The following is a 27,454-nucleotide window of genomic DNA, read 5'->3' on the forward strand; positions in this document are numbered from 1 at the left end:
TCAGTGTACTATCACTAAAATCATCTCAATTATCAATGATCTCCTGTTGGTTATTCTACAACACAGTTTATAAAAGTGTGCTTTTGCATAATTTTAAGAAGTTTTATCTGGACAAATATTCAATAAAACATTTTTCAATGTAGTGTCACCCAAATCACTTCACATATAAACAGACTCCTGTTGTTTATATCCAAGTAATACATTCCTCAAAAGCTTATATGCCAAAGTGTATTTTTTCCAAACAATGCATTGTGGTATAATATAAAAGGAGATTGATTGATCTGAAGTGATGCAAATTAATTCTGGAGAAAAGGACAGTTCAGAATGAAAAACTGGGAAAATAAATGACAGATCAAAAAAAAAAATCCAAAATGAATATAGAAGGTCACTAATTTTCTTAAATCTTTAGACACCTTAAATGTTAATTAATGTAAAGGTTTGGTAAAGACTGGTCATGGTGAAGAAAAACTGCTTCATGTGAAGATTGTAGTTATGCTAAAGAAGAAGTACTTTAAGAAGAGACTTTGGTCTAAAGGGGACCTATTTTATGTAAATTATGTAAAGACAAAACTCCTTCATTAAATATTGTGCACAATACATGGTACCAAAAGACGGCTTTTGGTAAATAATACAGTCAAGGTAGAGACAAACTCCTACAGTACAGTAGAAGCTTTGATCATGATGAAGGAGAACTACTTTAGGTAAAGATTGCATTGAAAGTAAAGGAAACCTACTCAAGTGAATATTTTGTTGACACTAAGGAAGAACAGCTTTTGGTAAAGATTGCTGTCACACAGAAGAATTACTTCACATAAAAGACATTGCCATGTTTAAAATAAAGAAATTCTTCTCTATTAACAGGGGGACAGAGTGGCAACCAACAGTGGTGTTTTATTTTCAAATTAATTTTTGCCATGACTTCTGACTCACAACATTCATTATTAACACAACTACAAGAGTTCCTTGTCAGCAAACAACAAATGCTTTAATTTTTCTGAAGTCAGTGGAATGATGCTTGAGAAACGCTCACAGTGTTGTTCAAGCTCCAGTTCTTTCATTCATGTTGTGGACTTTTAAGACAAAGGTAAAATAAATACTTCTTCATTTTTAGAATTACACTTGCAATTATTTCATCATCAGTCACATACATGAATACAATTACTGTATTTTTGTTCATATTACTCATGTCACCTGCTGTCCTGGTAATTGGACTGCTTCTGTTTTTCACAAACTCGGAAGACCCATATGATTTACTAAGACAGACACACACACACACACACACACACACACACACAGAGAAAGATCAATATATAACCTTAGCAGAGTGTCCTCTTCAGTTGATGATCTCATCTAACCAGCCAGTTAAAACATCAATTTAGGGCTGGCAGGTAGGGCCAAGCTGTCAATCATGATAGTGGACTGTCAGAGGATTCATGTACAGTCATCATACAGCCTCCTCTCATGCATCTATCTGTCTGTTCTTAAGTAATCAAGCCAACTATGAAAAGTGCAACATAAAGCCGCTAAATAAATGAAATTCCAGGTTATGGACAACAGCCAAAAAAGCAGCAGAGGAACTCCCGGTCTTCTCTCCCAGTTTTTCTCAACACATCAGTGAGCCACACTGTTTTTTTCGTTCTTTAGTTACTATAAAAACACACACTGTATTTAATTTTGTCTCAATCTCACATTACCAAATGTGGATTGATAGTCTGTTTACAAGAGTCCACCATAAATACAATACATCCTCCCAATAGACTCAACAAGAACTGAATGGATTATTGAGACACTCAGCAAAGACATTCCCAGAACTTTTCCTCTTGCGCCACTATGACACTGACATTGCGGTTTTCAGTGAAATGCCTCCACTTTGGTACACTCAGGTGAAAATAATTTTGCACTGGACTTGTATTCACCTGTTGGGTACAAACTCCAAGTCACTCCAGATGAATGCTAATATTGCTCTGTTTTAACACCATGTTTAAGCAGGCAACCGGCTGCTAATGCTATCATTAAAGTGACTTAATAATATTATATTATATTATATTACAATTTTTTTGCATATCATCAGCATTTAGGACTGTGCATTAGGTGAATTCCATTGAAGTATCGCCTTACACCCCCAACACTGGAAACCATGTAAACTGATCATCGAAAATGTTCAATTTTAAAAACTTTAAAATCTTTAAAAAGACGCACAGCATTTTGATTGAAAATGACACCGATGGCCTTATTGTCGACCGCCGACAGGCGCAGATGCATAGGAAGCGGTTGAATGACAGCTGTTTATGATTTGTTTATGCCAAACACTTGCATTAATTAAATGGCAAAGTGATCAAAGAGCCCTCACCCAATATGCTAAAATCAAGAACGATGTTAAGGAGTGAACACATGTAGATTATGCACTCTTAAAGCTTCCAGTCCTTTCAGTGTGCCTAATTTACTTTCCAATCATTCATTAAATGGCCTAAGATGCTGTGCATACTGTGAACTTTTGTGGGTAAATGGCATAATGTCACTCTCCGTGTCCTTGCATGGCTGGCGAGATTGCTAACAAACTGATGAGTGGATGAAAATGCTTTTGAATTGTTACCCCATTATGTGTCATTTAAGTGCAATTCATTCGTAGATAACCTGAGTGCCTTTTATATTTTATAGCTGATATTGGCTACGGCATCATAACGCGCACAGCTGCCTGATTCACATCCACTTCAATAGGCAAGAGTTAGCTTGATTTTTATATGATTGACTGAATCGGAAGGTTGCATATTAAAAAAACAAATGCAACCGGAAACAAAAATAGAGCCCTGTTTTTAGAGATGGTGAAGCAATAATCGAGAATTGTAAACTACTGATGGTGGTGAGCTCCGCATCATGGCCACTTGTTAACAGGAAGTGTTCAGTGCCACGCTTTGTACTCCTACTGCCTTCCTGTGTTATTGTGCTACCCTGGGTATCTGTTGGTCTGCATCATTACAATGCATATTAGCTCATAACTTGTCTGCTCTCCCTCCACCCGCACTCCCCCTCCCCCCGCCCAAAAAAAAAAAAAAAAAAAAAAAAAAAATCCAATTCAATCCTAGCACAATCTTTTCAAGCACAAGCTACCTTAAGTTAGGTTAGGTAGTTACTTTATTAATCCCCGAGGGGAAATTGTTTCGCTACAGCAGCATACAGAAGCAATAAGATAATAAGATAATAATAGAACAATAGAAAAGCAATAAAATAGCAGTAAAAAATATAAAATATAAATATAATATAAAATGCACAGTATATACAGTATATACAGCACAGTATATATATATATATATATATTATATACAAACAACCAAGAAACACAGTCAACAGTGTTATTGTTATGTGATGGATTTTGCCAGAGGTGAGTTATTGTACAGTCGTATTGCGGTCGGCAGTAATGATCTCCTGTATCTGGAATGATCTCCTGTATCTGGAATGATTTCCTGTATCTGGAATAATCTCCTGTATCTGTCCTTGTGACAGCGGAGCTGGAGGAATCTTTTGGAGAAAGTGCTCCGCTGTCCCTGCAGCAGGTGGTGGAGAGGGTGGTCAGGATTATCCAATATGGATAATAGTTTGTTCAGCGTCCTCCTCTCCACCACCTTTTCCAGACTATCCAGATTGTAGCCAATGATGGAGCCGGCCTTCTTAACCAGTTTGTTAAGCCTGTTGGTGTCTCCGGCTCCAATGCTGCTCCCCCAGCAGACCACAGCAAAGTACAATGCACTGGCCACAACAGACTGGTAGAACATCTCCAACATCTTGCTGCACACATTGAAGGATCGAAGTTTCCTCAAGAAAAAGAGTCGACTCATCCCCTTCTTGTAGACAGCGTTGATGTTGGTCTTCCAGTTCAGCCTGTTGTCATGGAGACACCAGGTACTTGTACTCCTCAACCATGTCCACCTCCTCTCCCAGAACTCTCAGCGGTTGTGGAGCCGTCGTCTTCCTCCTGAAGTCGACCACCATCTCTCTGGTCTTGGCCACGTTCAGGAGCAGGTGATTTCTTCCCGCCCACTCCACAAGGTCCTCCACTACTGCCCTGTACTCGTCCTCCCGTCCATCCCTTATACACCCTACCACTGCAGAGTCATCAGAGAACTTCTGCAGATGTCTTGACTCTGAGTTGTTCTGGAAGTCAGTGGTGTAGAAGGTGAACAGGAAGGAGACAGAACAGTTCCCTGAGGAGCTCCAATACCACTGACCACCGTATCAGACAGCACACTGCCCAGACGGACAAACTGTAGTCTGCCTGTCAGGTAGTCAGTGATCCAGGAGACGGTGGACGTGTCCACCCCCACCACCCGCAGCTTCTCACTCAGTAGCAGTGGTTGGATGGTGTTGAATGCACTGGAGAAATCAAAGAAAGTGATTCTCTCAGAGTCACCGGTTCCATCCAGGTGAGACTGAGCTTGTTGCAGCAGTTAGATGATGGCATCGTCCACTCCCACATGAGGCTGGTACACAAATTGCAGAGGGTCCAGTGAAGATTTCACCAGCGGCCTGAGGTGGGCCAAGACCAGCCTCTCCAGCACCTTCATCACGTGAGATGTGAGGGCAACCGGTCGGTAGTCGTTGAGGCCAGATGGAGTTGTTCTCTTGGGGACTGGAACCAGGCAGGACGTCTTCCACAGCACCGGGACTTCCTCCTGCTTCAGGCTCAGGTTGAAGAGGTGTTGTAGGACCTCAGCCAGCTGGACGGCGCAGGTCTTCAGGACCCCGGGGCTGATGCCATCAGGCCCTGCAGCCTTGCGCTGGTGGAGTCTCTCCAGCTGTCTCCTAACCTGGCCAGTCGTCACAGAGAGGGGTGTGTGTGTGTGTGTGTGGGGGGGGGGGGGTCGAGGTGTCGATGCAGCTCACCAAGGGGGGCAGAGGGGGGAGGCAGCAGAGGTGTTTGGGAGGTGTAAGGTGTGGAGGAGACAGATGAGAGTGGTGAACTAAACCTGTTGAAGAAACAGTTTAGCTCATTGGACCTCTCCAGGTTCCCCCTGGTTGTTCCTCTCCAGGTTCCCCCTGATTGTTCCTCTCCAGGTTCCCCCCGGTTGTCTCTCTCTCCCCTTGAACCCAGTAATCTCCTTCATGCCGGTCCACACCTCCCTCACGTTGTTCTGCTGGAGTTTTGCCTCCAGCTTCCTCCTGTAGGAGTCCTTGCACTCTCTCATCTTCTCCTTCAGGTCGTGCTGCACTCTCCTGAGCTCGTCCCTGTCCCCAGACCTGAAGGCTGCTTTCTTCTTATCAAGAAGCACCTTCAGGTCACTGGTGATCCCCGGCTTATTGTTGGGGAAGCAGTGTACAGTCTGGGATGGTACGGTGGTGTGTTCACAGAATTTAATGTATTCTGTGATACAGTCCGTCATGCTGTTGATGTCCTCCCCATGTGGTCCACACAGCACATCCCAGTCCGTGGACTCAAAGGAGTCCTGCAGGGCGTCTTTAGCCTCCTGTGTCCACCTCCTCACAGTCCTGGTGGTCACAGACTGCCTCTGTACCAGAGGAACATACTTTGGTGTCAGCAGGACCAGGTTGTGATCTGATCTACCAAGGGGGGGAAGGGCAGTAGTACTGTATGCATCCATGGCCTTAGCATACAGTAGGTCCAGAGTTTTATTGTTCCGGGTGGGGCAGTTAACATACTGGTGCAAAGTTGGCAGTACTTTATCCAGACTGGTTAAAGTCTCCAGTAACTGCCAAAAATGCACCGGGATGCTGAGTCTGCAGTTTGGACATAGTGGAGTAGATGGTGTCCACTGTTGTCTCTGCGTCAGCTGATGGAGGAATGTACACAGCGATAACAATGGCGGACGAGAACTCCCTCGGCAAATAATACGGACGCATCCCCACGGCTAGCAGTTCAATGTCCGGGCCGCAGAAACGTTCCTTCACATACATGGTCGGGATTGCACCACCTCTCGTTCACATAGACTGCAATCCCTCCACCTTTCTTCTTACCGCTCCGAACAACGTCCCCGTACCCCCGAACAGTCCTGAAGCTGGTACGGCCACGCTGTGGTCCGGGAAATGTGAGTGCAGCCATGTCTCAGTGAAACACATGATGCTGCACTCCCGGTATTCCCGCTGGGTCTTTACCAGCGCGCCGAGCTTGTCCGTCTTGTTGGCCAACAACCTCACGTTCCCCATTAAGATCTCCGGTACCGCTGGTTTATATTTCCTCCTTTTCGCCTTCAGCTTAGCTCCAGCTCTGCATCCCCGACGTCTTCTACGAAGTTCGACGGAGATCTCAGGCCTCGCTCCGGGCAGCAGCAGTGGAGGTCTACTCAGCGCGATCAGCTGATCACGAGAGTAAACAATAACAATGCCCCCAACCAGAAAAGTGGAAAAATTACGGTCCATTGTCTGACCGTTAGCTTAACACACGTGAAGAGAAGAAAACAACAACTCCGAAGAGAGGAGAAAGGCTTAAAAATACTTAAAACAAAACACACTCGGGGGGAGCTGCTGTAACAGGCTGCCGCTTGCGCGGCGCCATCTTACCTTGCTAAATAGATTAAATGAGCCAGGGTAATATGCCATTTCCCTTAAAAGAGCTCTGGCGCTGGCTAATTATTCTCTCAGTTTACACGACCTGAAAACTTTGCGACGCAGTAGAAACAAAATTCCAACTACCACATGACTGTTTGTATCTGTGATTTCTGGAGATGCATTTTGATTGCTGGAATTTAATCTATCAATTTGGAATTGAAAGACATCAGGGACCTTTTGTTTTTAATTGCTAAGATTCTCATCGATCCATTTGGTGATTCTGTACAGAGCAGTGTTGCTTATGCATACGTCTGGTGAAGGCCAGACAGCAATTACTATTCAGAGTGCTTTGGAAAGTATTTGAAGAGCAGAGGTAGGCTTCTGCCAGTCTCTCTGGGACGGGAGAAAAGGAGAGAGAGTGTGGAAGAAAATTGAAAGACATGAGGGACCTTTTGTTTTGGAAGGAAAACAGGAACGAGGGAGATACAACGGTGGTATCTATTGCAAATGCAGCATGGTCCACTTGAACATACATTGGTGGGCCAATTCATTATTACCAGCATGATTTGCTGTTGGTCCTTCTTGTTCAGCCCAATCAGTTCGGACCCGCCGAGGCCTGAAGTCTAGGCCTGCACATTTCTTTCATTTCTCCATGTAGCAAGGTTGGTGCTACCGGGGTCTCTCCTGGACACAGATGACACGCTCAGTCGTACGTTCAGGTGTAAAATGCCTTTATTTGCCCTGTCCATACACCAATGTCTTTGTGCAACCGCTTCACCTCTTCCTCCTTCTCCCTGCTCCCCTTTATTAGGGGAGAGCTCATCAGTCCACATCCAGCTCAGCTGTGCTCATCAGTTCGTATTCGGCTCAGCTGCGCTCATTACACCTGCCCAGCACCGTTCCCTGAACCACTCCTCCCACTCTCTACCCCTGCAGCTGAGCTAACCACACCCCGCCACCACATACCCCCACCGCCCAACTTAGGCCGGGGAGCCATCCGGCCTAACCTACTCCCCCTTCCCCCCCAGAGAGCGGGAGAGGAAGTCGGCCACAGTCATCTGCACCCCCGGCCTATGGATCACCTTGAAGTTAAAAGGCTGTAACGCCAGATACCACCGAGTGATCCGGGCGTTGGTATCCTTCATGCGGTGGAGCCACTGCAGCAGAGCGTGGTCCGAACAGAGGGTGAATGAGCATCCCAGCAGGTAGTACCGCAGGGAGTCGACCGCCCACCGGATGGCAGGCACTACTTCTCCACTGTGCTGTACCTGGCCTCCCTCTCCGATAACTTCCAGCTGATGTAAAGAACAGGGCGGTCCACCCCCCGCACCTCCTGGGACAAAACAGCCCCCAGCCCTCTGTTCGACGCATCAGTCTGCAGAGTAAAGGGGAGAGAGAATTTCGGGGTGTGGAGAAGTGGTTCCCCACAGAGAGCCTGTTTTACCTTCTCAACCACCCGCTGGCACTGCTCCGTCCACTGGACCAGATCTGAGGCACCTTTCCGGGTCAGGTCGGTCAAGGGGCTGGTCAGTTCTGCGAAGCCCGGGATAAACCGTCTGTGATACCCCGCCAGCCCCAAAAACCGCCTCACCTCTATTTTTGTCTTGGGCCGCGGACAGGCCGCGATAGCCGCCGTCTTGTCCACCTGAGGGTGCACCTGCCCGCCACCCAAGTGGTACCCCAGATACGGTACCTCCCTCCGTCCAACTGCACATTTCCCTGGGTTGGCGGTGAGCCCAGCCTGCCTCAGGGACTCCAGCACTGCGCCCACCCGCTGCACATGCTCCGCCCAGGTGGTGCTGTGGATGATGACATCATCCAGGTAGGTGGCAGCATATGCAGCATGCGGACGCAGCACCCAGTCCATGAGGCGTTGGAAAGTGGTCGGGGCACCGAACAACCCAAAGGGAAGTGTGGTGAATTGGTATAATCCAAACGCAGTGGAGAAGGCTGCTTTTTCCTTGGACTCTGGCGAGAGAGGAATCTGCCAGTAGCCCTTGGTTAAATCCAGTGTCGTGAAGAAACGTGCAGTGCCCACCCGATCCAGGAGTTCGTCGACCCAGGGCATTGGGTACGCATCAAATCGTGACACGTCATTCACCCTGCGATAGTCCACACAGAACCGGATATATCCATCCTTCTTGACAACAAGAACAATGGGGCTACACCAGGCACTGTTGGACTCTTCTATTACTCCCATCTTCAGCATAGCCGCCAATTCTCTCTGAACAATTTTTCTCTTGTGTTCAGGTAACCTGTAGGGTTGCGACCGCACCGTCACGCCCGGAGACGTCTCAGTGTTGCCCTATGAGGTTCGTGCGTCCTGGCAGGAGGGAGAACACATCAGCAAACTGCTTCTGCAACTTGGCAACGTCTGTTCTCTGAGTCCCGGAGAGATGGGCGTTGAAAGGGAGCGAGGCAGGATTGGTGGACTTTGGAACCTCTGGCCCCAGCTCCTCTCTCTCAGATACCGCGGACACCAGAGAAACAGATTCCGCCTCTCTCTTGCTTTTAAGAGGTTGAGGTGGTAGATCTGTGTAGCTCCGCCCCTGTCACACCGCACCACCTCATAGTCGACGTCCCCTACTCGCCGTGTGACCACAAAGGGCCCTTGCCACTTGGCGAAGAGTTTCGAGCTGGAAGAAAGAAGCAATATAAGTACCTTTTCTCCCGGTGTGAATTGCCTCAGCTTGGCCCCTCTGTTGTACAGCCGTTGTTGACGTTCCTGGGCCTGGAGCAAAATCTCACGTGACAGCTGACCCAGTGTGTGGAGTTTTGCTTGCAGGTCCAGGACGTACTGAATTTCACTTTTGCTGGAGCTCGGACCCTCCTCCCAGTTTTCCTTAAGCAGGTCGAGCACCCCTCGTGGTTTCCTGCCAAACAGCAGCTCGAAGGGAGAAAATCCCGTCGAGGCCTGGGGGACCTCCTGCACTGCAAACAACAGAGGATCAAGCCATTTATCCCAATTACGTTCATCGTCCTGTATAAATTTACGAATCATGGACTTTAAAGTCTTATTCAGACGCTCCACAAGACCGTCAGTCTGTGGGTGATAAACACTGGTCCGAATAGACTTAATGCCCAGTAATCCATAAAGTTCTCTCAGTGTTCGTGACATGAACTGGATGCCCTGGTCAGTTAGAATCTCTTTCGGGATTCCGACTCGGGAGATGACCTGAAACAGAGCCTGCGCAACACTCTTTGCTGAAATGCTGCGCAATGGCACTGCCTCGGGATATTGTGTTGCGTAATCCACCAGAACTAACACAAAGCGATATCTGCGTGCACTCTGGTGAAATGGCCCGATGAGGTCTATGCCAATACGTTCAAATGGGACCTCCACCAAGGGTAGAGGATGTAAAGGCGCCCTTGGAATGGCCGGCTGGTTTACCAGCTGACACTCCGGCCAAGATGCACACCAACGGCGCACATCCCCCCCGGATGCCCGGCCAGTAAAACCGGGCCACTATCCGGTCCAGAGTTTTATCATATCCCATGTGGCCAGCCATCGGGTTATAGTGAGCCGCCTGGAAAATCATTTCCCGACGGCTTTTCGGCACCAACAACTGGGTGTTTTCTTGACCTGTTTGAGTGTCACAACTCACTCTATACAGTCTGTCCCTAATCAATGAGAAGTGCGGATATGACAGCGCTGCGTCAGGGCGCACCAGCTGACCATCAATTCTTATCACATGGTCAAAGGCGAAGCGTAGAGTATCGTCCCAAGACTGCTCAAGCGGAAAATCCTCCATGGAGCGTAATTCGGGAACCGGTGGAGTCTCCACAGGAGTCTCCGCTGGTTCCCCCTCCCTCTCTGCAGCGTCGGACAACCTCGCGTCACCGCTGAGCACAGCGCACATCCCGCATGTCCCTGCCGGTCGTGAACGCACCCCCGTACACTGCCCCATTAATTTATTAAACCCGGGCCAATCTTTCCCCAAGATTAGGGGGTGTGTAAGGCGGGAGCTAACCGCAGCCTTCACTTTATGTTTTTTTCCCCCATATCTAATTTCTACAGCCACCACCAGATAATCGTGAACATCCCCATGCACGCACTTAATTCTCACCCATGATGCCTCCACCAATGCCACGGGCCAAACCAGGCTCTGGTGGATCAGCGACTGCATACAGCCCGAATCCACCATCGCCTGATGTGTACCCCCTTACTGCAACGCGAACCGTCTGTCCAGCCTCCATTAACGGACTTTCCTTCCGGCAGTGTCCGGGCTGCCCACACCTCCAACACTCCTGCCCTGGCAGTTGAGGAACCCCCTGCAGGTTGGGAAGGGTGCTGGGATCGGTGAACCTGGGGGTTGTTAGTGCCTGCGGAGCTGGCAGGGCCCGAGCCACCCCCGGTTGCTGAATCCTCCTCCGCGGCGCAGGAATCGGTCGGGCTGCAGGTGGCGGCCGACTGCCATCCCCCTGCCCGCTGGGATAAACCGCGAGGTGGTCCTCGGCAAAGGTGATGGCAGCCTCCAGCGTCGCCGGACGGTGGCAGCGGACCCATGCCGCTGTCCTGGCCGGCAGTCCCTCCGTGAACTGCTCCCCCACGATCTTGTCCACCATCGCCGGCGCTCTCCGGCTACAGCCATCTGGTCGCCAAGTCCCTCAGTCGCTGAGCAAAGGCGAATGGCCGGTCCCCGGGCCCCAGCGTAGCCTCCCGGAAGCTCCTCCTGTTGTCCTCCGGGGACAGGCACAGCCGGTCCATAATGACCCTTTTCACGTCCGTGTACTGTCGTCTGGACTGGGGAGGCAGCCCCAGAGCCGCTGTCTGCGCCTCCCCTGTCAGGAGAGACAGGAGTCACACCGCCCATTCTGCCACCAGCCAGGCACACGCCTCCGCCATCGACTCGAACATGTCCATAAAGACCTGTACGTCATCCGCCGGCATCATCTTGTGCATGGCCACCCCGGTGAAGGACGCCGGTCCTGGCGCTGGTGGGGCCGCCGCTGGCCAGGCCGCTAGCTGTTCCCAGGTGCAGGTCTCTCGCTCGGCTTGGACCTGCAACGCGCCCAGGAGCTGGCGATTCGCCTCCACCTGATCGCGCTGCATCGCCACGATCCCGCCCAGCATCTGCCCTAACGCAACGATCGGCTGCGTCGGCATTCCGCTCTGCTGTTCATCTGTGTCCATGCTCCATGTTGGGCGCCACTGTAGCAAGGTTGGTGCTACCGGGGTCTCTCCTGGACACAGATGACACGCTCAGTCGTACGTTCGGGTGTAAAATGCCTTTATTTGCCCGGCCCATACACCAATGTCTTTGTGCAACCGCTCCACCTCTTCCTCCTTCTCCCTGCTCCCTTTATAGGGGAGAGCTCATCAGTTCACATCCAGCTCAGTTGTGCTCATCAGTTCGTATTCGGCTCAGCTGTGCTCATCACACCTGCCCGGCACCATTCCCTGAACCACTCCTCCCACTCTCTACCCCCTGCAGCTGAGCTAACCACACCCTGCCACCACACTCCAAAATCCAACACATTGACTAAGTGAAGTGACTGTTCACTTATAGCCAGACCATGATGTATGCATTTGTTATGAGATAGTCAACATTATTCAAGTCATCTGTAAGTGTTCAGAATATTTATGGTCATTGGTGTATACAGCAATTTAACAGGTTACATATGCTCTACTATAAGTGATCCTTCTTTGAGAGCATGTCTTTTGCTGTGTTCCAAATGACGTACTTCCCTTATTACACTCACAAATCGTGCTCTTACATGTTAGGACTCTTACTTGTGTAAAACAGAGTAGTGTTGTTTCAAATCACAAACAAAATTCTTGACGTCAGTGGCCTTCCTTAGTTACGTAGAGGAAGGCCACCGACATCAAGAATTCAAAAAGTCAAAAAGCGCCATTTGAAACACAGCATTTGAGTCAGGATGTGATTAGCTTCAAGACAGATAGAGATGGGAAGCAGGGAAAAGTAGCAAGCTTTGCTGTTGACTTTAGCCGATTTACAAAAGTTGACATGTTTCTTGTTTCTTCATGGACTAAGGTTTATCCATCTGCCCAGAATTGTGTGTAGTGAGACATTTTGGTGTCGGTATCTATGAAGGCTAGATGGTAGCACACTTGACAACTTCATAGAGACAACAATGTGCCCAGCTGTTGTTTGTCAAGAAACAGAAAACATTTTCATTTCTGTCCTCCTGTAGGTTAAACAGACAGACAGACAGGCAGGCAGGCAGACAGACAGACAGAGATAGAACCCCGTTTCCAAAAAAGTTAGAACACTGTGCAAAATGTCAATAAAAACAAAAAGCGTCAATTTTAAAATCAATGTAAACCCATATTTAATTGAAAGTAGACCAAAGACAACGTACCAAATGTTGAAACTGAGACATGTAATTGTTTTACGAAAAGTATGTGCTTATTTTGAATTTGATGCCATCAATAACTATCTTTTGCTTATTTGGTCTCATGGACGTTCTTTTCCTGACAGTCCTAGTGTTGCTGACTGAGGGGCTGTAGTTATGATGAATTAAAAAATAAAGAGCATTACAGTTGCTCAAATCATGCTGAAACTGGTATGTCCTAAAAAGACCACTACTGATCTCAAAGCACCTTTAATGTCATGAAAACATTGTCAAGACTTTGTGATCCTTTGTGCTGATGTTTGACACCTCCTACATGTTGCCGTCTGTCAACAGCAAAAATTAGACAGGCTGTGGGATGGGAAAACATGAGCTGCAAAGAAGATGCAGACAGACAGATGATAAGATAAAGAGATAGAGATGAAAGAGTTTAAAAAGGGAAAAAGAAGTGGAGCAAGAGGGGAAGAGAAGGAACCCATCGAGTGAGGCGAGCTGAGACGTCCCAGCTCGAGATGTAAAGCACTGCAGCCTTCAGAACAGTTACAAGACTACATGTCTCTCAATCGTGATGTCCTTCTATCTTCTTGAACTCGCTTACATTTACACACATTAACACAGCCAGACCACTCACACTCTTGTGCGTGCGTGCGCACAAAGGGATTGCAGCCAACATATTGCTGTACCCTCCTCCTCATGGGGAGTAAACACTATGCAAATCTTTAACCGAGCTATTTGTGGCGAAGTCACCTTTGCAAGGGACACTGTGTTCTGTGTATTTGTGTCTTTTCTGCAGCGTCAGAGAGGACATTCCATTCGCTAGAGTAGAGAAAATGTGATGTCATTTATCCATATCAGTTTGTAAAGCCTTAAAGCTGCAGTCACCTTTTAAAGCAGAAACTGTGTTCTGAGTGAGTCCACTTAGGGTAAAAATAATAAATGAGATTTATTTGTATTTCTTGTAATGTATTAGGTGATCCACTAAAAGATCCAGATCCCCCAAATTAAAGTGGACATGTGTTTTTTGTGATTTCTACTATGCTGTTATGTACTTCAGAATTCTGTTATGTATGGAAATGGGAAACGGTCTGAATTCTATAGCGCTTTATCCCCTTAGCGGTCTCAAAGCGCTTTACACTGTTTCCCATTCACCCATCCATATACACTTTCACACGCCTACGGGTTCAGTATCTTGGCCAAGGTCACTGTGACGTGAGCAGGAGGAACCGGAAATCTTATGATTGGTGGGAAACCCACTCTACCATCTAAGCCACAGCAGCCGCACACACCAACAAACAGCTGTCTGTTCTATGTCTATTGTTGCTAAGGTTGTTCCTAAGGTGGTTCAGTGGGTTGCTGGCATTTTTCATCCGCAAATCTTGACCAAATATCGGCTCAAACATGTCAGGATGTATTTTCAAAGTCAACATTTTGTGAAATTGAAAGCAGACTACTTTTTTGTAGCCTCAGGAGCCAGCTTCCAGCTTTGATTCTGGCAGATCAAAACAGGGCTTGAATTCCTCTTTCAGACAAAAGCTGCATGAAGGGCCAGTGTAAGATAAATAAGGAGAGTTTTAATTATGGGACACTTGCCAAGAAAAGCACCAAGCTACACGAGCAACAGAAAACTGCAGAGAGACAACAATAAACCAAACTATGGGAGAGAGAAGGCATGAAGTTAATGAGATGTATTGGTGCCATATAAATGCACAAGAAGTAAAAGTGAGAGAGGGAAGGAGCTCAGTGTATCATGGGAGGTCCCCCAGCAGCCTATGCCGATAACAGCTTAACTAATGAATAATTCTGGGTAACCTGAGCGTACCGTTACTATATATTTTTATCCAAAAGTAATGTTTTGGGCTTAACCTTGAAAATAGAAAGGCTGTCTGCCTCATGGACGAAAACGGAGTTGGTTCCACAGGAGAGGAGCCAGAAAACCTGAAGGATCCGCCTCCCATTCTACTTTTGGAAACTCTGGGAACCACTAGCAGGCCAGCTTTCTGAGAGTGAAGCACTCCATTAGGATGATATGGTTTTATAAACTCTCTCAGATAAAATAAGGATTTGCCATGAAGAACTTTGCAAGTCAGCAGAATTTTTTTTTAAATTATATTCTTGATTTTACCAAAAGCCAATGAAGAGGAGCTAAAATAGCAATTTTTTGCTGAGGCAGCATGTTGCTGATTTTATTAATATTATATAGAGGAAAGAAAGCAGTCTTTGAGAGTTGCTTTGTGTGAGTTAAAGGACATATCCTCATCAGAGATAACGCTAAGGGTCCTCACAGCAGTCCTGAAGGCCAAGGCAATGTCATTCAGAGTAACTTGGTGATTGGAGAAATAATTTCTGAGGTGTCTCGGGTCAAATACAATAACTTCAGTTTTGTCCAAGTTTAGAAGTAAAAAAAATCATAGGTCATCCAGTCCTTTGTGTCAAGACATTCTTGGAGTTTCACGAACTGTCTCATCTGATTTCATAGGAAGATAAAGCAGGGTGTCATCCGCATAGCAATGGAAGTTTATGCAGTGTTTTCTTACAATTTTGCCTGAGGGAAGCATGTATTGGGTAAAAAGTATTGGATCTCCACTGAACCTTGTGGCTCTCCATCATCAACTTCTGTTAGCCTGGAAGAGTCATTGTTGATATGAACATACTGAAATATATTTGATACATATAATTTGAACCAACCTAATGCAGTTCCTTTGATCCTAATAAAATGCTCTAATCTCTATAATAAAATCATGTGATCCATCGTATCAAATGCAGCACTGAGGTCTAAGGTAGGTATAGAGACAAGTATATTGTCTGAGGCTATCAAAAAGTAATTTTAACTTTCACTAGTGCTATCTCTGTCCTAGGATGTACTACAATCTTAAAACAGACCAATCCTCTGAATATGGTCACATGATTTGCAATTACTTCTTCAAGGATTTTGGAAAAACAAAAGTCAGGTTAGATATCATTCAATAGACAGCTAAAACAGCTGGATCAAGAGTAGGCTTTTTAAGTAATGGTTTATTTACAACAACTTTAAAAGCCTGTGGTACATTGTCGAAAGAGATTAATTGATCTGATCTAATATGAAAGTGCTAATTAGGGGAAAAACATCCTTGAGCCGTCTTATGGGGATGAGGTCTAAGAGATGGGTTGATTTAGATGAAGTCATTATTTCAGTTAGCTCCGAGATCTCCGAGATCTCAAATACAAATCAGGTCTCAGACATTTCTAAGGCATGACAGTGGTTTGAAGGGTATGCCCAATTATCTTCCTTAATAGTGACAATTTTATTTGTAAGAACTTCATGAAGTCATTACTGCTGAGAGCTGAAGGAATAGAGGGCTCAACAGAGCTGTGGCTCTTTGTCAGCCTGGCTGAAGTGCTGAAGAGAAACCTGGGGTTGTTCTTGTGTTCCTCCATTAATGATGAATAATATGCAGTTCTGGCATTACAAGGTTTCTTATGTTATTAAACTGTCCCACCATGCCAAGGGACATTCTTCTAATTTAGTTGAACAGCACTACCAATGGTGTTGTCTCCTTTAAAAAGCACATTTGCAAATTGGACCAATGGGATGGCCTACTCTGGTTCATTGTTGTCTTTTTCAGAGGGGCAACGTTGTTGAGTGTCGTACACAGAGAGGCTGCAACGTTATGAAAAAGATAATCCACTTGTGTGGTAGTAAAGTTTAGGTTGCTGCCTTCCACCGTATTGGCATATGGCATTGATGTAGATAATAATGGAATTGCTTTACCACAACAATATCAGACATCTACTATATTGGAATTTTCTTTCACCCATGACAGCTCTAAAAAGAAAATGCAAAGAATTGTATGACACTGCAAAACTTATTTTTTTCTAATTGGAAAATACTATGTATATATCTCTTAGTATACTAAGTCAGGCTTGTCCCTATATTCCTCCCTGCCCAGGTGCTGTGGTTGCTGGCGGTGGATGGAGGAAATTTGACTAAAAACTATGCAGACTCTTATCGTGACAATATTTATTGAAAAAAATACACTTTGTGCCAAAAAATAATAATCAAAAGACATTGGTAAAGCAAGGCTAATTGTGAGGAGATTTAAATTTGAATTTTCTCATCCTCCTGTAGTCAATCTGTATCACAGCAAATGAGGGACAGGTATTGTTAAAGTTATATTTTTATGTTATCCACACTCTTCTCAGTCCGGTTCTTTGTCTCCATTTCTTTGTTCTCCTTTCTCGTCATCTTAATTACTAAATAAATGATTTTGTGAAATTGTCATTTTTTGGAAAATAATACATTCAGAAAGTTACTTATATATAAATGACAAAATAGTGTTTCTACAGCAGCAACAGTAATGTTTCCAATGACAAAGTCGCTATAACCTCAATATTTAAACAAAAATTGTAAAAAAAAAAGAAAAAAGAATATGAATTGAATTGAATATGAATGACTAATAGTCATTACATCAAATGTATTGAGTAAAGTTTGAAAGGATGAAGACCACAGACCATCAGCCAGTATCAGCCTGCGGGAGGGGAGGGTTGCAGTCTCAGCCTCAGCCAGCAGGTCTACCTTAATAGAGCCTGATCAGGCAAATACTTTTTTGCTAACTTCCCTTTAATTTGATCAGCAAGTGGTTAGATGGACACAGGAACTTAGCCTTAAGGAGTTGCAGCATCTTTTTCACTGACAAACTGCTAAAACTGCACTGCATCATTCACACAGCTGCTTCCCACTCTGCTGTCCGCTCATCACCCTCACCGTCACAGTCACCCTCTATACTTCAGGGGCCTGCATTGCATAAATTAGATTTTTTTTTTTGTGTTCATTCAGCTTAGGCGCTGTGAAAAAACAATTTGGCGCTGCTCATTAAGTGTTATAATTGCAGGGAAAACCCCCGTAACCACTACAATGAACGTGAGTCTGCCATCAGGCAAACAGTGCAGCACACAGGAGACACTGTGGTGACTGTCACACACACACACTTGTTTCCCTGAGTATAGAGCCCATCTGAGTTTCCAGCGATCGCTTCAAGGCATTGCTCTGTGATGAACTCACTGCATTCACTGCAGCAGCAACATTTTGCTATCACTGCATTTTCTTTTATTTGTGACCTCTGCTGGAGTCACAAACAGTTATGTGCTCTCTATCCTCCACTTCACCCACAAGCAGTTTGATTTCTGCCTTACATATTCCTTTTCCTGGTTTTCATCTCAATTGTTGCCACGATTCACCATAAAGAACCGGGTCGTTTGTGAGGCATCATAAGATGCTTTCCGATGTGGGCTGGTAGAGGGTGGGATGTGAGGCGGATCTATGAGCACACATTTCCAGATGGACTGTTACTTATAAAGGGACCATTGCTTGCAGGTGTGCACGCATACAGTGTTAAGAGGGTGGTTCAAAAAGTTGTGTTGCATGTGAACAATACACAGTGCCATGATGTGCGCAGAGTATCACCACCCTCCCACACCACCCACACCACCTCCCTAACTACCTCAGCAGAAAAAAAAGAGATCATGGAGAGATCTGCTTTATGGTGATCTCTCCCAACTCCTGAGAATATAAATTGCTGTTTCTTTAGCTGTAAACTGTCTTACCCACCTCATATAGGCTACTGAAACACATACCTCAGATACATTATTTCCTAATGGACCCCTGTATTTGTAAACAGTTTTCCATTTACACTATTCTCTTCCAAACAGTATATTTTTAGCTGCTTATGCTCACCAGCTAATTGCTAACTTTGTCTTTGGTGTTATACAACTTTTTTCTGAAAATAGCTGCCTTGTGAAGCTGGTGACATGCACAAAGAAAGAAACAAAGACTTGAGCAACAAAAAAAACCCAAAAAAGATTAGCAAGAAGAGATCTAAGGATACCAAAATATGGCAAAATGGAGAACACAAAAGAAACAGAAAGGTATAAAAAGAGCGACAGAACTAGAGGAAAAAATAGCTGAGACATGATGGAGAAGAGGTAGTCAGAGATGAAGTTTATTTTTGATGGCCAAGATTGGCTGCTGCGTCATGACCATAGACTGTACATCGAAAGTGGACATAGCTTCCAGCTCTAAAAAATGAGGCCGATGTGGAAATGTGTTAAGCTGCGATACCACCGATTCCATAGACTCCCACTCAACTAGTCTCATAAAATTATCAGTCAATAAAATTTCTCCACTAGTTATCTTGATTTTGTGAGCTAAAGTCACTCCAGCCAGTTTTCTGGCTGTCCTTCTGAAAATAATCCCTCATTAATTAGAAAATAAACTTCAAAAAGCTGTGTTTTTGGGGGCGTGTCTGTTTGATTGACAGGCCTGAGGTAAAGTCAGCTTTTGGCTATCGTGGGGCTGGACGTTGTATCGCTGGGTTTCCAATCGGATTAAGTCAGATCCCACCAAAATAGCACTGCACCAACACATCTTCAACAACACACCCTCTATTGCTCCGTTCCACCCATCTGGTTGCAGCCAGGTTTGCCTCGGTCCGAGAATGAAAGATGCTGGGCCTGCGTTGCACCAGGAACGAAAATAGGGCCCTTTGAGTGGGGTAGGGTTTATGTCACTGGGGTTCCCTGACCTTGGTGATTAGGCCAGCTGCAGTCAGGAAGCAACTGGCATGAGTTTTGTTTTTTTTCTTATCAAGATCTCAGCCTCTTGCCAGCAGAGAGTGAAAAACGTTATGTTTGGGGTGGGAGGGTTTGACCATGACCTATCCTGCTTGCCTCTCCTGGAGGAACAGATTGCAGCCAATCACCCTCTCAGCAGAGCAAATGATGCTCCACAGTCTGCCCTTGTCCTTGGCAGTGGCAGCAGCGTATCAGATGGTGATGCAGGAGGTGAGCATGAAGTCAGTTACGGCAGCATAGAAGTGCACCATCGTTGCCTTGGGCAACTTGAACTTCTTCAGCTCCTGCTATGCCTTTTCTGTGAATGAGCTGATGTTCTGCTTCCACTGGAGGTCCTGGGTGATGATGGTGCACAGGGATCAGTAGGTGATGTGGTGATGAGGGCTGGTGGTGCTGTGTAAAGTCCACAACCATCTCCACATTCTTTAGAACCAACATCTCAAAGTTGTTTTGGCCACGTGAGGACAACAGATGATCAATCTCCCACCTGAGCTTGATTTGAGGTGTAACTGTTTGTGTACAGGGAGAAGAACAGGACACATCCTTCACCCTGGTGTGCGATCGTACACAGCAGTCCTCACAGAAGCTGATGTATGAGGTCACAGCCTTGGTGTATTTATTTATACTGTTGATAGCAGTCCTAAAAACCTTCCAGTCAGCACAAAGCACAAAGATCTCCAGTGGTCTTAGATGCCTTCATAACATGCTTAAAACGTTTTAAGTTCTGCCTGAGTGCAGGAACCAGGTGGACCATGACATGGTCAGAGTGTCCAAATGCAGCAAGGGGGACATCGTCTGGGTTATTTCGCTCCACACACAGTATCTGGTCAGTGAGCATGCGCTGTCTCTTGCAAGTTGGTCTGCGACGGAATGTGAAGACTGACCAGAATTAATAAAGTCAGCTCACTGGGAGAGTAGAAGGGTTTACAATTGAAATGGAAGTTTGCAGAGCAGGAGAACCACTCTGCAGAATCACTGTTACATTTGACACCAGCCACTGTTGGTATGAAAACAGATACCTTCACCCTTTACTTTTTTGGAGAGCTCTGTGTCGCAATCTGCTCTGAACAGCTGGAGTCCTGCCAGCTGCAGTCTGTTATTGAGCCACACAGCCAAGTTTTTGAAGCAAGAAACAGGATGAAGAAAGGCCTCTTCTACCTCACCAGTAACTGAAGTTCATGTTTGTTGCACAATGAACAAACGTCAGTGAGAAACATTGCCAGTAACAGAGTGCATAGTCCTTGCCTGCAGAGGCCCCAAGTCCCCTTCTCCAGCGTTTCACTGCATGAACAAAGGTCAACGCATTATTGACCAAAATGTCCAGTAATTCCACAGATGGGATAAAAAAGTTAAATAAATAAATGCCGCTCATGACATCTTCTCTAGTGAAAGACCTCCGAGACCTGTAGCAGAACACTGAGGCTACTAACAAAACAATACAAAGCAATATGTACCAACATGCCATCCGCGACACAATCTTCATATGCTATTTGTATTACTATCAATATCATCATTTTTACCTTTTTGGACAGTCAATGATTATTCAACATGCCCTTGCCCCAACTTTCTGAAATGTGTTGCTGGAATCATTTTCAAAATGAGCATATATTTTTTGTAAAACAATGGAATTTCTCAGTTTCAACATTTGATGTGCTTTCATCACATCTGTTTATATTTTACACAGTGTCCCAACTATTTTGGAAACAGGGTTTTGTTGGCATACAAAGGAATTTCATACATACAACATCTGAACATATCTCCCATGAAACAAACAAAAATGACTGTATAAACGTTGTTCTGGGTTTTGTGCCCTCATGGTTGAAATGCACTTATTGTAAGTCGCTTTGGATAAAAGCGTCAGCTAAATGAAATGTAATGTAATGTATAAAAAATAGATATAAACAAAAGTCAGCAAAGTATGAGGTGCAAAACGTCATACAATCACACACACTCATTGCTACAATATGCAACCGTCATAATGCTGTAGATGTCTACCCGGGGTAGGCAGATGTGTGTTGGTGATCTTCTAGGCTTTGATGATGGCCCTCTGCAGACCCTTCTTGTCAGCCATCCCACGAGGAGCCCATGTGCCAGAACACTCAATAAAGCAGCGTCAAAAGATCACAAGCAGATGTTGTCTTAGGTTGACTTTCGTCAGTGTCCTTTGGAAGTACAGCTGTTGTTGTGCCAGAGACCATAGAGTTGACATTGATTGACCACAATAGATCCTCAGAGATGTGGCTGCCGAGGGAACTGATATTAGAGACTCTATCTACTCTTTCTACATTTATGTAGAGTAGACAGAGAGGCTGTTGCCATTTGGCTATTTCAAACCGGACATATGCGACCTGGCCACATTTGGAAGTGGCCTGAGCAGATCAGAGCTCAATACTTCCTGAGTGTGTTTCCACATGAACTTATGCTGGCCACTTGTGCTCCGATCATGGCCAGGTCTCATATGTCCGGATTGATGTAGCCAAATAGAAACGGGGTCAGTGGTCACCTTATTTCTTCCTAAAGTCAATTATGAGATGCTTTGTTTTTTAGGAGTGGAGCGCAAAGTTGTTTTATAAGCACCAGTGCGTTACCCTCTCTACCTCCTCCCTGTAAGCTGACTCATCTCCTTTGGTGATCAATCCCTCCACTGTGGTGTCATATGCAAATTTGATTATTTTGTTGTGGGTTGGTAAGCAGTCATAGGTATACAGGCAGTAGAGGAGGGGGCTCATCACACAGCTTTGCAGCACACATGTGCGGGGAGGCAGAGTTGAGGATTGGTGGGGGCCGTCCATACTGAATACGGCACTCTGTTACAGTTCATCAACCAAAGGCAGATGTTGTGATCGAAGCCTAAGTCAGAAAGCTTGGAGGCCATTCTGCGGGGGATGGTGGTATTAAATGCAGCGATCTAGTCTACAAACAAAAGCTGTGCATATTTTTCCTATTGTTCTTAGCGATGCAGTGCAGTGTGCAGGGCATTAGTAAAGGCATCTTTTCTTGATCTGTTTTCTTTGTATGTGTACTGGTGTGGTCAAGGGTGGGTGGGAGAGCAAATTTGTGTATTTAAGGACCAGCTTCTGCAGGAACATTGTGATTATTGGTGTTAGTGCAACTAGCCTGCATTGAGGCTATGGCTGACTGCTTTGGGACAGGAACTATTACTGAGAATATAAAAGCATGTGGGGACAGTGACCTGTAACGCCACCTGAACCCTCTGGTTTCCAAATGTTGACATAACAGAGTGTCCCAAGGTCCATAACAGTTGGTATGATGAGTGGCTGTTGGATGCCGGAGCTGGAGTAGTGGGCACAACAGTCTCGTTTCTCTTTTACCTCATGGGAGACAAATAAGTTATTTTGATTCTCTGCAAGTGAGTTGCCTTGCTGGTGGTCGGGTTTGAGTTGTCTTTACAGTTGGTGAGGTTCTTGCCCCTGTACAGCATGGACTGGATTTGGTCAAGTGACTCAATTCTTTGTTTGAACGCTGCTTTGGCATCTCTGATACCTGTCTTCAGGGTTGGACCTGGCTGCACAGTTCTTTGTTGCCAGACCCGAGAGCCATTTTGCAGTCTTTTGTTGGAGATACTTTTATCTGTACTTCAGGAGCAGGACCACACCTTAAACATTACCCCCACCTGCCTATCCTGCACATCTGTCTGCTCTTGTTTTCCATTCAGACCCACAGAATTCCACATCACTTGTTCATCTTTTCTCAAAAATTGGTTCCATTATGAAGCTCTGCCTCAAACCATCCAATGACATCGTCTTCGGCAGGCTGATGCCCATAACATCGTCCAGCCAACCCACAAACTCCGCTTTCACCAAACACCACGTCAATAGACCAGGCCAATCGCCTTCGGGAGCATACCAGCTAAAAGTCCGCCATCCTATATCTGAGATTCCACTCGAGGAAGGTCATCCACCTGTAGAAGCCACCGGTACAAAAGTAGGACCCCATCCTTCCTTCTCTACCCACTCACGTGAGCACTCGAAGAAAGTGGAGTCTCTGGGAACAGCTGTTCACCTCCACACCGTGTTCAAGCCATGGTCCTCGTTTCACAGTCCAGTCAGGTCTCCTGTCAAAAAACAAAAGAAAAAAAAACAACAAAAGAAAGAAGAAATACCTGAGCTGAGTGTGTCCTCTGATCTCTTCTCCCACTACATCATCATCCTTGGCTCAAATTACTTGCCCAAATGCTTGGCATGCACCCTGGAACCAGCGATTTTACTGCTTTCTTCCATTTCCTGCGAAGTGCTGCGTAGTCAATCAATTTGTTCCACATTACCCCCTCTGCTTATCCAATCTTTATCTCATTTCAAAGGACTGCCTTGCCTCACTCAAACAAGCAAAACATACCAAATCGGCAATCCAGTTACCATATTCAATTTCAAATATATTCACACCTAAACCCTTATGAGCAACAAAGCATAACCTGCAGTTACAAAAATACCACCACGCTTAGATTGCCTTGAAATCCGCCAACGCCTCAACTTGATCCTGCTTCCACTTTGATCAGGTCACAATCTTTTCCCAACTTCTTTTACCGGCCACTTCTTCCACATTGAGGCAGCCACATCCGGTCCAGGCAGAGGAGTCCCAGACCACATTATCAAGGTAATGGTCTGATGGGCTCTGAAGCTACTCTATACCCATCACTACCTCCAAGACATGCGCAACACTCAGTCATTTCTCTCTAGGAAGGTTTTTTGGGGATTCTGCAAGGCCCGAGAGCCACAGTGGATTCTCAATCAAGCTCTTCCCCAAACCCAGCTCAATCGCTTTTTACCATATCGTAATTAATAAACACTATAAATACCTGCCCAACACACCCATCTGTCTGCTCTCATTTTCCGTGCCCCACCCACCCCCCTCCTGTCATTCTCATAGGTACCAGGGGGACCTGTGAGGCCTGAGAGCAGCAGTGGATTCTCAATCAAGCTCCATCGCCATTTACCAGATGATAATGAATAAACACTATTCACACTTTATTGAGGTGGTAGTCCTTGCTCGTGAAAAATACGTTTTTGTTTATTGTTGGGTTAAACACGTGTTTTGAGGTGGTGACATTGTCTATACAGCTTTTTAAGTAGAACAGCATACAGTGGTGTTGTTGTCCTCATTCACAAATGAATCCCAATTTGTGCAGTTAAAACAATTCTGTAGCTGCTCTGAGGCTCCCTCAGGCCATTATTGTACTTGTACAGCTGCTCGTTTGACCATGTCGACAAGAGGTCCATTAGCTGGGGTTAAAAACAGAGAGAGGTGGGCAGATTGGCCCACGTGAGGGAGACGTGCTGTTTATGTTGCTGTACACATGGTCAAGTGTGTTTTTCCCCTTATGCTGCACTGTACATGTTGATGGAATTTTGGGAGGATTTGCTTGGTTGAAGTTGCCTGCTAATATAAAAACTAAGCATGTTGGTATACCCTGTCAGATGATACAGGTTGCTTCTCTGTGAGACCAATAGTTTTCAATGGTTTTGAAATTACAACAAACGTTTGCAATGTCTCCATTTGGGCTGACATTACACTAGGTTACATCCCACTTTCTATGAAAAATTTGGCAGTGTTTTGTTCATTTTTATTTCTATCTTGATCTAACTATAAAGGCAAATAAAAACGTGAATTGTGAACCCAAGCGTTTTCTGAAAAATAAATTTGTAAATTAAAATGTATTATAATGTTACTGTGACCAAAGATCGAGATTCAATTCTAATTTATATATATGTGGCCTGGTTAATAGGATGAGATCAGACACCAAAATACATTTTTTAATTTTGAAAGTACAGAACAATGTCTGTGACAGCAAAATTAAACAATTGCTTTTCACTCAATTATGATTACAATATAACAGGAATGACCACTGGAAACAACACTATATTAGAACGCTACCTAGAAAACAACAGTAGTGGCTTCCTCCTGTCAAGCAGGAACAAAGAACCTCTGCATCTGTCTCATGCTGTTCAACTCTCTGAGATATGTAGATAACATAAACTTCTACAGGAACACAAACATTTTCAAAGAAAATAATGAACTCATTCGTATACCAGTGCGGCCTGCGTGCTCGGACCAACACACCTGGAACTCAGGCAGCTTCTGTCTCCCTTCTAAACGGGGCAGACGCATACAACTTAACACAAGGTCTCAAAACAGTTAACAAACTCAATTACAAGGTGATTCAGTATTTATTAGCGACTTCTCCCGCTACTTACGCTGACCCGTCGTTCGAGTCTTTCCCTTCAGCGCAGTCTGGATGCTAAATGCTAATGCTCGGTCCTCAGCAGCCTCTAATTCCCAGTTGGCTCTGTATCTCTACATCTCACGTGAGCTCCGTGCTCTGGTGTATCTCACGCTTCACTGTTCTTAAAGTGACAGTACGACCAAAATAAACGAAGCAGCTGTCACCGTCACTAACCCTGTACGTAGATCACATCTATCAGGGACAATACCAAAAACTTTCCTGCCCCTAATTCACCTGGCTACATATATATATATATTTTATATTTACATATAATTTTTCAGTCACATGATTCAAAAGTAAAATGTGATTTCCTTTTAGTTCAAAAAGGTTTCAGACCCAAAGCCGCTGAACGATACATTTTACAGACTGTTTTGTGGGGGGAGCACGGCTCATCTATCAAAATAAAGGCTTTGATTCACCTGCAAGTGTTCTTGAATATTGTATTGTTCCTTGCTGTAATTAGCTCCCCCTTTACAAAATGCAGGCGTGCTCCAGTGGCCGTGGATACATATTTTCGCAGGGATAAGTACCTTGGGACAATACTGGTAAACCGAAAAGAAAAGGTCAACTTCTAATTAAAACAAAGATTTCCTGAACTGACAAGTGAACAGTGGCACACAAAAAGGAAATCCAAAGAATGACTGAGACTGAAGAGCCCTCCTAACGCTGACCTTGAGAGGCAACGTGTTGGCTATTGTAGCGCTGTTTTAGGCTACATGTAGGCCTAAATCCTGGACCTAGCACGATTCTCACGATGACTTTATGAAATCAAAGCAATAGAAATATGCATTATTGACTTGCGAACGTAGGAACTGTGGTTACACCTTAGAAATGAGCTGTCTCCACCTCTGTGTGCGCTCATGCACATGCACTTGCACACGCTATGGGACTTAAACCACTAATACTACTAAACCCATCCTGTAGGGGGTGCTCTCTCTTTTATCCACACAATAAACCTACTAATGCCTTATGTGGCAACCGGTTAGGGTGATAAGTGTCCAGAGTTTCACACTTCTTTTTTGGACCGTTTTGGGTGCATCATCCTGGTACTTCATGTTTCTGTACTTGACAGTGTGAACGCACAGATGCACTCAAAATAGTGAGTGTTTGTACACAAGAATGTCATTTGGAAAACAGCAAAAGACTCTGAGACGAGGGGGAATATGATACCAATATAAAACAGGAAATTAATATGTTTGTGTTTGTCAGGTTTTGTTATGTCGACACATTTAAGGGGCAGTAAGATATGCCCTGTCACTTTCTTCAAGGAGTATTTTTAATTTGTTTTGAAGGGCATTAAGCTCAGCAATTGTAATTGCATTCTTTGAAAAAAATTTCAGCTCTTACCCCTACTCTACCAGGGAGTTTTCCATAGTTTATTTGTTTATCCTGCACCATACTTTTGTTCAATCTGGGCTAGATTTTCCTCTTGCCACTGCATTCACACAGTTTGACCACAGTCCCATGGACCTTCAACTTTTTGATAAAATTAGCAGCTGTAGTAGGAACATGAAGCTACTCAAAGATGGTCTTTACCTTTAACATGCTTGATTCAAGTTTTCTTTCTGAGACCACTCTCTGCTTTGCTTTCTGTGATTGCATGTGGTGCACACAATTATACCAAACATCAGGACATGTGTGTTTCTAATTAAATAAAACAGTTTGAAATATCACTATAGCACAATTATTTCAATTTCTTTCCTGAGTGTGCTAACAAATCTGTTGAGGTTATTTTTAGAATAGTCTTTGTAGAAGAAGCAATACTCTATCTTTTTTTCACACTCACTTTGATTT

General features: G+C 45.0%; 1 protein-coding gene across 13 annotated transcripts in view; it reads left to right on the plus strand.

The window, feature by feature from the left end:
- LOC138214248 (voltage-gated potassium channel KCNC1-like) overlaps nt 1-27,454 on the plus strand; it is a 124,447-nt gene that overhangs the window by 34,011 nt on the left and 62,982 nt on the right. The gene's annotated exons all lie outside the window — the stretch shown is intronic.

This window comes from Embiotoca jacksoni, unplaced genomic scaffold (assembly GCF_022577435.1).
Source record: "Embiotoca jacksoni isolate LCO1_2020_lvr unplaced genomic scaffold, fEmbJac1.0.p SCAF_69, whole genome shotgun sequence".
NCBI lineage: Eukaryota > Metazoa > Chordata > Actinopteri > Embiotocidae > Embiotoca > Embiotoca jacksoni.